Source organism: Lipotes vexillifer, unplaced genomic scaffold (genome assembly GCF_000442215.2).
Source record: "Lipotes vexillifer unplaced genomic scaffold, Lipotes_vexillifer_v1.1 scaffold1264, whole genome shotgun sequence".
Lineage (NCBI taxonomy): Eukaryota > Metazoa > Chordata > Mammalia > Artiodactyla > Lipotidae > Lipotes > Lipotes vexillifer.
In genome coordinates, this window is record NW_006785778.1 from 630,478 (window position 1) to 640,450 (window position 9,973).

Sequence of the window (9,973 nt, forward strand, 5' to 3'; positions counted from 1 at the left end):
AGATCAGCTCGGTGCTTTGTGACTGCCTGGAGGGGTGGGATAGGGAGGGTGGGAGGGAGGGAGACGCAAGAGGGAAGAGATATGGGAACATATGTATATGTATAACTGATTCACTTTGTTATAAAGCAGAAACTAACACACCATTGTAAAGCAATTATACTCCAATAAAGATGAAAAAATAATAATAATAATAATAATAATTCCTCAGGCAGCTTGTCTGAACTCTAAAAGGATAGTATAGCTCTCAAAATCTCATCAGAGGGGAAAAATATTACCTCACAGCTGCAATTATTATGCCTTTATGAAAATAGTTTCTGAAAAAAAAAGTGTAGTGAGAATACTCATTGATGTTTAAAGCCAGTTACTATTGAGAACTTACAAGATCTTTTTCATGGAGCACATTCACTTCATAAATTGATATTGAAACCTAAAAAAGAAGTCTTCAATATATAAATATTTCTCACATGAATATATGCAAATAAGAAAGTTTGTCAAAATTGCTAATATTAAACATTCTCCAACTACTGACTTACTTTAAACAAGAATCTTATAAATTCCTCAGATGCTTTAAATGGAAAGAATGACACAACAATGAGAAGATATTCCTCCGTGGGTTCCTCATAACTTCTTGGAAATTAGCAAAATGTAAGCTTCACTTATTTACCCAAATTTTTCCACGCTTATATGCTCACAAAGGACACTATTCTGTGAGGCATTTACCCTGCCCACAAAGAGACCTCTTGTATCATGGGGTTTGGCCACAGCTTCAGAAAGAATAAAAATATGCAAATGTTAAAAAAAAAAAGAGCTTACCTGCTGTACCTTTCAAACATCCCGCAACCCCATATCTTGTCTTTTGAAAGCCGACTCCTATAGTCAATTGCAGATTAAATGTCCTACACATGAGCTTCTACCCCTAGACCCATATTGAAATAAATAAGAAAACCAAAATCATGAAGGAATTAAATCTCTGTGTGCACATATATCTGTATACAAAGAATTGTTTACAAGTGTCTGGATGAAATTATAAAGAAAAGGAGTAAGTTCCCACTTAGCTTTGTTGAGTCTGCGAGGTTGCCTGGGTGCTAGCCATACAGGGCAACACTTTCCCAAAGAACACAGAATCCTCAAGAACATCTGCCAACCTTGAGCTTAGTCAATTTGATTGCTCTTTGAAAAAACCATCAATGAGAGATAACATACCCACTTCATTGAAAGCATTGTAATTCAATTCTTATTTACTCTCTGTTAATGGTGTCAACTCATTGAATATTACTGTTTTCCAAGAGAAAAAAGGAGAAGCATTCACTTAGATAAACTGGGCTCACCAATCTGTTCTATGCTTCATGAAACTCACTTGTCATTCAAGTATAGAAAGAATTTTAAAAAGAATTTAAAAAAGAGAATTAAGATTTATACTAAAATGATTTCTCATTTATAGTTTATGAGTATTTTTCATCAGAAATCTGCACTTAATGATTACTAATTCAGAAAATATAAAAATGCAATGATACAATCAGGCTGGTGGTATCTCAACTAGATGGTATGAGAAGGGCAAAGAAAAAAATCATCACATGAAACTACAGCATTTTCTTCCTGAGTCCTAAGATTGAAACCAGTTGTACCCATTCATAAAGTCCATACTTGATGTTTCAAATGTTGGGGGAAAGACTGTTGTATATTACTGAGAGGCTGGAAGCTTGTGATGTTTTTAAAATGTACTCTTTTGATTTTAATACTGAAGTGCTGTGAATGTGGGTTTCTTTGGAAAGATATTAAAATAATTATAATCCTGACAGAATAATCAGGGCTTAGTGTTTGGGTAACAAATTATGGCATTGCTGATTGGAACTCTAGCTTCAAGGTGAAAAAAGATAGGATAAATACCTTCAGGGACAATTTATGTAAATAACTGATAATATATATAAACCACATTCTGCCTTAAGTTTGTTTGAAAATGAGGTACAAAATGAACCAAGTCAAGCTGAATAAACAGCCCAAGAAAGTAAAATATATAAAATTTTTTACATCACCTGCACTCTGGAATTTTGACCTGTCATGATCTAACACCTTAATCATTGCCTGTCTCCTTGTGTTTCTGACTATGAAAGACATGGCCTCAGTAACCCTGGCTTATCACGTGTCCAAGAATTTAGCCCATGAGCTGAAGGATGAATCACAAGGAAATTCATTTCTAGAAATCTGATGACAGATGAGCTGGTAAGATGAGAATTAATGAACTGAACTTATTACAATGGACTCTGCCCACTGCTCTAATTCCTTACAAAACTTTCATTTGGCCTGATGTTATACTTAATAAATATCTTTCCTCAGGACTTTTCAGGGATTTTCAAGAGTATCCACATCTTCTACCCCAACACAAACACACATACCCCCTTCTTCCTTGCTTTACTTAGAAATAGGAATTTGATTAGTTCCACAATCATTTTATTTTAAAAGGCCAGGTTATAGTAATTAACTCATAACGTATGAATTTGTTGTGATCAGATATCTTTATATCTTAAGCAATTTAAAACTTTTTCCCTCTTTTCATAAGGACTAAACCTCCCAAATTCACTGTTTGTTCTTCAAGTCAAATGAAGTTTTGAGTTATGTTTGCTAGCCTTTCATTAAATTTTACCACCAATAATAGGATATTAGGATCATTAGTTTTGAGAGACTGTATTTTGTATTCAAAAACGTTGCAGCTCTATTTACAATAGCCCAGAGATGGAAACAACCTAAGTGCCCGTCGTCGGATGAATGGATAAAGAAGATGTGGCACATATATACAATGGAATATTACTCAGCCATAAAAAGAAACGAAATTGAGCTATTTGTAATGAGGTGGATAGATCTAGAGTCTGTCATACAGAGTGAAGTAAGTCAGAAAGAGAAGGACAAATACCATATGCTAACACATATATATGGAATTTAAGAAAAAAAAAATGTTATGAAGAACCTAGGGGTAAAACAGGAATAAAGACAGAGACCTACTGGAGAACAGACTTGAGGATATGGGGAGGGGGAAGGGTGAGGTGTGTTAGGGCAAGAGAGAGACATGGACATATATATACTAACAAACATAAGGTAGATAGCCAGTGGGAAGCAGCCGCATGGCACAGGGATACCGGCTCGGTTCTTTGTGGCTGCCTGGAGGGGTGGGATAGGGAGGGTGGGAGGGAGGGAGACAAAGAGGGAAGAGATATGGGAACATATATATATGTATAACTGACTCACTCTGTTATAAAGCAGAAACTAACACACTATTGTAAAGCAATTATACCCCAATAAAGATGTTAAAAAAAAAAAAAAAAAACTATATAAATACATTAAAGTGAAAAACATAATTATCCTGCTATCCACTATTTTATGTTTTGGCATTTCCTTCTAGACTTTGTTTAAAAGCATACAAATTTATGTATGTAAACGACTTTTGGAGATATATATATATGTATATGTATATTTATAATGACATGTACACTATTATTATAAATATTCTGCTTTTCAACTTAACCTTATAATAGAAGAAATTTTTATATAGTCACAATAGTCATAATTATCAGTTTAAACTATTTCATGTCTATTGGCTTAAAATGCTCCCACTTACTTAGCAATTTTACTATAATAAAAATTTCAACTTTTCTTCAATTTTTTACAGTTGAGAAAAATTATATGTAATAAGAGATAAGGCTGCAATAAATACCTTCTCACAAATAACTCTACCGAGTTGACATTTTTGAAATAATTTTGATTTACAGAAAAGTTACAAAGAGAGTAGAAATGTTCCCATGTATCATGCTACCCAGCTTCCCTATGTGTTAATATCTTGCACAACCATGATAGATTTGTCAAGATTAAAAATATTAACGTTAACTAAACTACAGACTCTAGACAAATTCACCAGTTTTTACATTAATGACCATCTTGAAACTTTTGGTTGATATCTTTTATTAGTTCTGGAAAATTATCAGCCAGCGTATTTTAAAATATTGACTCTACTCCTCTATCCCATTCTTTTAACTTCTTTTTTGCTATTTCTTATGTCTGTCCCTCTACGTTGCATTTTGGGCCATTTCTTCATGTTTATCTTCTAATTTTTTAATTCTCTCATCTGCTCTGTCAGTCTGCTGCAAAGCCCATCCTCCAAGCTTTTGTTATATTTTTTTGTATCTTTTTAATCTCTAGAAAGATTTATTTGGTACTTTTTCAAAAATATTTAGTTCCTCTTTACCTTTTTTTAATTCCCACATGTATTTTTCATGCTTGCTTTCATTTCCTTAAATATAGTAATATATTAATTATCTATTGCATAACAAATTGCCTGAAGACATAGCAGCTTGAAACAACACACATTTATTAGTTCCCATTTTCTATGGGTCAGAAATCCAGGTACAACCCAGCTGGGTCCCCTGCTTCAGGGATTCTCACAGCGTTGCACTCATGGTATCCGTCAGGGTTGTATCTACATCTTGAGGCTTGACTCATGGTTGTTTGCTGGACTCTGTTCCTTGCAGGCTGTTGGGTTACGGGCTTCAGCTTCTCACCAGCAGTAGGCTGGAGGTCACCCTCAGCTGCTCTTTAACATTACAGCTAGCTTCATTAAAGCAAGCAAGTCAAGGAGACAGAGAGTGCTGGTAAGACCGAAGTCACAGTCACACACAATCATGCAAGCAACATTCCAACACATTTGATGCTTTCTGTTCCTCAGAGTAAGTCACCACATCTGGCTTTCTCACTCAAGGGGAGAAAATTATATAAGAAAGTGAATACTAAGAGGTGGGAATAATTGAGGACCATTTCAGAAACCTGTCTAACACAATTAAGCAGTTATTTTATAGACTCTACTTAATAATTTCCCTATTATCAGGCCTAGCTCTGCTCTGTTGTTTTTACCACTTCTCACTCATGGTGACTTGTCTCCTTGTGTGTTTTGTTATTTTTAACTGCGAACAGTTTGTTTTAATCAGTTCTATTTGTGGCAAAACAATTCTTTTGAGATCTGGAACGAAGGTGAATTTCTCTAGAAGAGTATTTGCATTTGCTTCTATCAAGTGCCTATGGGAATTACCAGTCAATGTGCAATTAAGTTTTCATCTCTACACCTTGGGATCAATAACGTACTATGAATTTAGGCTGAAACTGGCACAAGAATTTGCTTAAGATTCTAAATTATGAGTAGTGATGTTTTCTTCTTTTACTCTTAATTAGGTTTGTGGCTGTTGATTTCCCCTAACGTCATCCTGGTGAGAGGGGATACATGTTTAGTTTTGTTTCAATATTTTGTACTGTGTGTAGTGTTTGATACCCCAGTTTAATGGCAGGTTGATATCTTTGTAGACTCTTTATATTGGGTAGACATTTTATTTTTTGTTCTTTATGCCCTTTGAAACTGTGAACACTAAAGCTCAAGTTCACAATGGTCAATTAACACCCTCAGAGCGAAATTTACCTTTGGTACTCCATCATATTCCTGTGTTCCTACCTTCACTTAGTGCTTTATCAAGAGGATATTTTACTTGTTCTCTAGCTCACTGATGCATATAAGATTAAGAAATTGTTTTCTATGATACTTAGTTGTTTTCAGTGAGATTGTATCCAGTTTCCTAGCCATCATACTACCAGAAAAAGAAAACTTGAGGGTTTCTCATGGTTCTTCATTTTATTGAACAAATATTTATAGATCTGATATTAGGTCCCAGGATCCATACTGGGCTTTGGAAGATCAGACATTGCTCTACCTTCAAAGAGCTCGCTGTTTAGCAGGGAGACAATTTTGCAAATTGTGACATAATACACTGTAAATTCATCGTTGAAGCAGATATTACTATGAGGGCACAGAGGCAGGTACAAATAACTCAGCCACAATGGGACTTTCAAGGTATGTATCTGGCTTTTGTATTTTGAAGGATAACTCAGATACTCTTGTATTTTCTCCAAATGACAGTGAGAGACCTTTGACAAAAACATACTTCTGAGAAAATGTTTACTAATTATATGAAACTTCTTATCAAATTTCAATGAAATAGTATATTGACTTGTAATGAGCAGTGGCCTCAAATTAGGAGCCAGAGTTTCCTTCTTGGCTTTGGTGTCAGTAGACTAGGCAGGCATCTTTGTTTTCATTTTATTTGTAGGAAATTGAGCCCTCAGGAGGTCATATGCCTTTCTCTTTCAATTCTGTGTGTTGCCTCAGTGAGGACAAGTGATACCCCTAGAAGAGAACCAAGCTGCTAGAAAGCTCTGAGATACTGCATGGTAGTCACTGGGGAAAAAATACATGAGAGCCTGGTCACTGGTATGATTTGTGTCTCTGTATCACATTTTGGTAATTCTCACAATAGTTCAAACTTTTCATTGTTATTTTACTTGTTATTATATTGTATTTGAAAGATAAATAGGATGTCTGGAGGTGTGCGTGTAAGGAAAGTCCTTCTGCTTACTTGTTCAAAGGCTTGGAAAGATGGCATATTCTCTTTTCTTCCCAGGTAAATAAGACATGTAAAGTGAACTTCTCATCTATCTGTATCCCAGGATTTTTAGAGGCTCAAATAAGATAATTAATGTGAAGGCTTTACAACCTGTAATGGTGGTTTTCTCAGTTTTGTTTCATATTTTGCCTAGGGAATAACATAATAAAATATAGTTTAATTAAATCGCCCATTTCCCAAACTCAATCCCAACTTTCCTTCCCCCCCACCTTACAAGAAATCTAAACCTTTCTAACACATGGTTACATTTTGGGTTCTTGTTAGCCTAGAGATCCTGTTTCACCATGCTTTTAGCCAAGACCTTGTTTGCATCTCCCTAGAGGTTATCTTCAGCTAAATATCCAAGAAAGGAAATTAGCAGAGGCCTAGGTTTCTCCTTAACCCATCTGAATTCATGTGGAAAATTTCCAGTCCTCTTTCTACTTCTTAATTTTTACCAAAAGAATCTCCCAATTTGGCTATAGATGGGTAAGGATTTGGGTGGGGCGGGTGGTAAAGAAGAGTGAAAGCATATTTTTAAAAATCTATCAGATAGATGAGAGGTAAATAATATAATTTAATGAATGCCAGTTTCCCAAACACATTATATTTACTAGATCTAATCCTTTCACTTACCTTGCAATCTAGGTTTCATTTTTTTTCTGTTTTACAGATGAGGAAGATGAAACTCAGAGAAGTGAAAAAACTTATCCAAGGTCACACCCCAATGTAGTGCTGTATCTAAAATCCAGACACAGGACTCTCACTCCAAAGACCATGTCCTTTGCACAATGCTTCCCTACGATAGTAAAATAATTTTGTCTTTTCTACTCATTCTTTGTTAAGGGAAGTAAATTTATGATTTTCAAGTGCTCCATTAACCTATTCATCTAGTAGCTGACCATTTAGTTTAAGATAAATTGTCGGTAGGAACTTGGCTGGAAAATTAACTGTTGGGGCTGATCTTAGAAAGAGTAAGATTGTTTGTTTTGTCTCTGGTTTCTTTTTGTTTAGTTTTTCTGATGGGAGAATAAAAACGAAAACATCTTTTCCAGGTGAGGGCTGAAGTCCTGTAACATTGAGTGATGCTGCATTTTGTTTTATTTGCACTTTACAATTGAAGGTTTGTGGCAGCCCGGCATGGAGCAAGTCTACTGGTGTCGTTTTTTCAACAGCATTTGCTCACTTTGTGTCTCTGTGTCACATTTTGGTAATTCTCACCATAGTTCAAACTTCTCATTGTTATTGTATTTGTTATGGTGATCTGTGATCAGTGATCTTTGATGTTACTATTGTAATTGTTTGGGGCGCCCCTATAAGAGCCTAATCCATAAGAAAGCCCTAACTCTCTTCAATTCTATGAAGGCTGAGAGAGGTAAGGAAGATAAAGAAGAAAAGTTTGAAGCTATCAGAGGTTCATTCATGAAGTTTAAAGAAAGAAACCATTTCTGGGCTTCCCTGGTGGCGCGGTGGTTGAGAGTCTGCCTGCCGATGCAGGGGACACGGGTTCATGCCCCGGTCTGGGAAGATCCCACATGCCGCGGAGTGGCTGGGCCCGTGAGCCATGGCCGTGCTCCGCAACGGGAGAGGCCACAACAGTGAGAGGCCCACGTACCGCAAAAAAATAAATAAATAAAAAATAAATAAAAATAAAGAAGGAAACCATTTCTATAACATAAAATTACAAGCTGAAACAGCAAGTGCTGATGTATAAGCTTCAAGTTATCCAGATGACCTAGCTAAGATCATTAGTGAAGGTGGCTGCACTAAACAACAGATTGTTAATGTAAAGAAACAGCCTTCTACTGGAAGAAGATGTCATTTAGGACTTTCATAGTTAGAGAATAGAACTCAATGCCTGGTTGCAGAGCTTCAGAGGACAGGCTGACTCACTTCTTAGGCGCTAATGCAGTTGGTGACTTTTAAGCTGAAGCCAATGCTCATTTACCATTCCAAAAGTGCTAGGGCCATTAAGAATTATACTAAATCTACTCTGCCTGTGCTCTATAAATGGAATAACAAAGTCTGGATGACAGCACATCTGTTTACAACATGGTTTATTGAATATTTTAAACCCACTGTTGGGAATTACTGCTCAGAAAAAGAGATTCCTTTCAAAATATTACTGCTTACTGACAATGCATCTGGTCATCCAAGAGCTCTGATGGAGATGTACAATGAGATTCATATTGTTTTCACACCAGTTAACACAACACCTATTCTGTACCTCATGGATCAAGGAGCAATTTAGACTTTTAAGTCTTATCACTTAAGAAATATCCTTTGTATGGCTATTGTTGCCATAGATAGTGATTCCTCCAATCAGTCTGGGAAAAATGAATGGAAAACCTTCTGGAAAAAAGTCACCATTCTAGATGCCATTAAGAACATCTGTGATTCATGGGAAAAGTTCAAAATAATAACATTAACAGGTGTTTGGAAGAAACTGATTTTAACCTGTATGGATGACTTTGAAGGATTCAAGACTTCAGTGAAGGAAGTAACTGTAGATGTGGTAGAAATAGCAGGAGAACTAGAATTAGAAATGGATCCTGAAGATGTGACTAAACTTCTGCAATCTCTTAATAAAACTTGAACAGATGAGGAGTTGTTTCTTATGGATGATCAAAGAAAGTGGTTTCTTGAGATGTAAATTATTCCTGGTGAAGATACTGTGACGATTGTTGAAATGACAACAGAGGATTTAGTATATTACATAAACTTAGGTGATAAAGCAACGGCAGGGTTTGAGAGGATTGACTCCAACTTTGAAAGAAATTCCACTGTAAGTAAAATGCTATCAAATAGCATTGCATGCTACAGAAATTGTTCATGAAAAGAAGAGTTAATTGATGCAGCAAACTTCATTGTTGTCTTATCTTAAGAAACTGTCACAACCAGCAGCAAAAAGATTATAACTTGCTGAAGGCTCAGATGATGGTTAGCATTTTTTGGCAATAAAATATTTTAAAATTAAGATACGTACATTGTTTTTTAGACATAATGTTATTGCACATTTAATAGACTAGAGTATAATGTAAACATAACTTCTATATGCACTGGGAAACCAAAATATTTGTGTGACTTGCCTTATTGAGACTTGAGCTTTATTGCAATGGCCTGGAACTGAACCCTCAGTGTCTCCAAGGTATGCCTTATACACTTTTGTTATAACAGTAAAAAGTAGTTTAATATTTAAAGAAAAAATATGTAGGTGAAATGTCTAAGTAAGTCAGAGAATAGAGGGAAAAAAAATTGGGACTTCAGAACTGTGCTTCTTTGCCTTCTTTTTTCTTGGAGGCAATAAAAACTAGGGTGGAATAAAACCTCCAAAAGTGACTACCTGTTGCTTACATGGGGTGTCCAACGGCTCCTGGCAAAAGAAAAGCAGAAATGAGTTTGAGCCACTGACATCTCTCCTCCTTTGGCAAGCTAAGCAAAATAAAATAAACTCTCAAAGGAAGAAACCCTTCTGCCTCGCCATGCTTCTCTCAAGAAAAATT

General features: G+C 35.8%; 1 pseudogene; it reads left to right on the top strand.

The window, feature by feature from the left end:
• The window catches only part of LOC103078669 (tigger transposable element-derived protein 1-like), an 18,225-nt pseudogene extending 8,870 nt beyond the window's left edge, over positions 1–9,355 (top strand).
• The last annotated feature ends 618 nt before the right edge of the window (positions 9,356–9,973 follow it).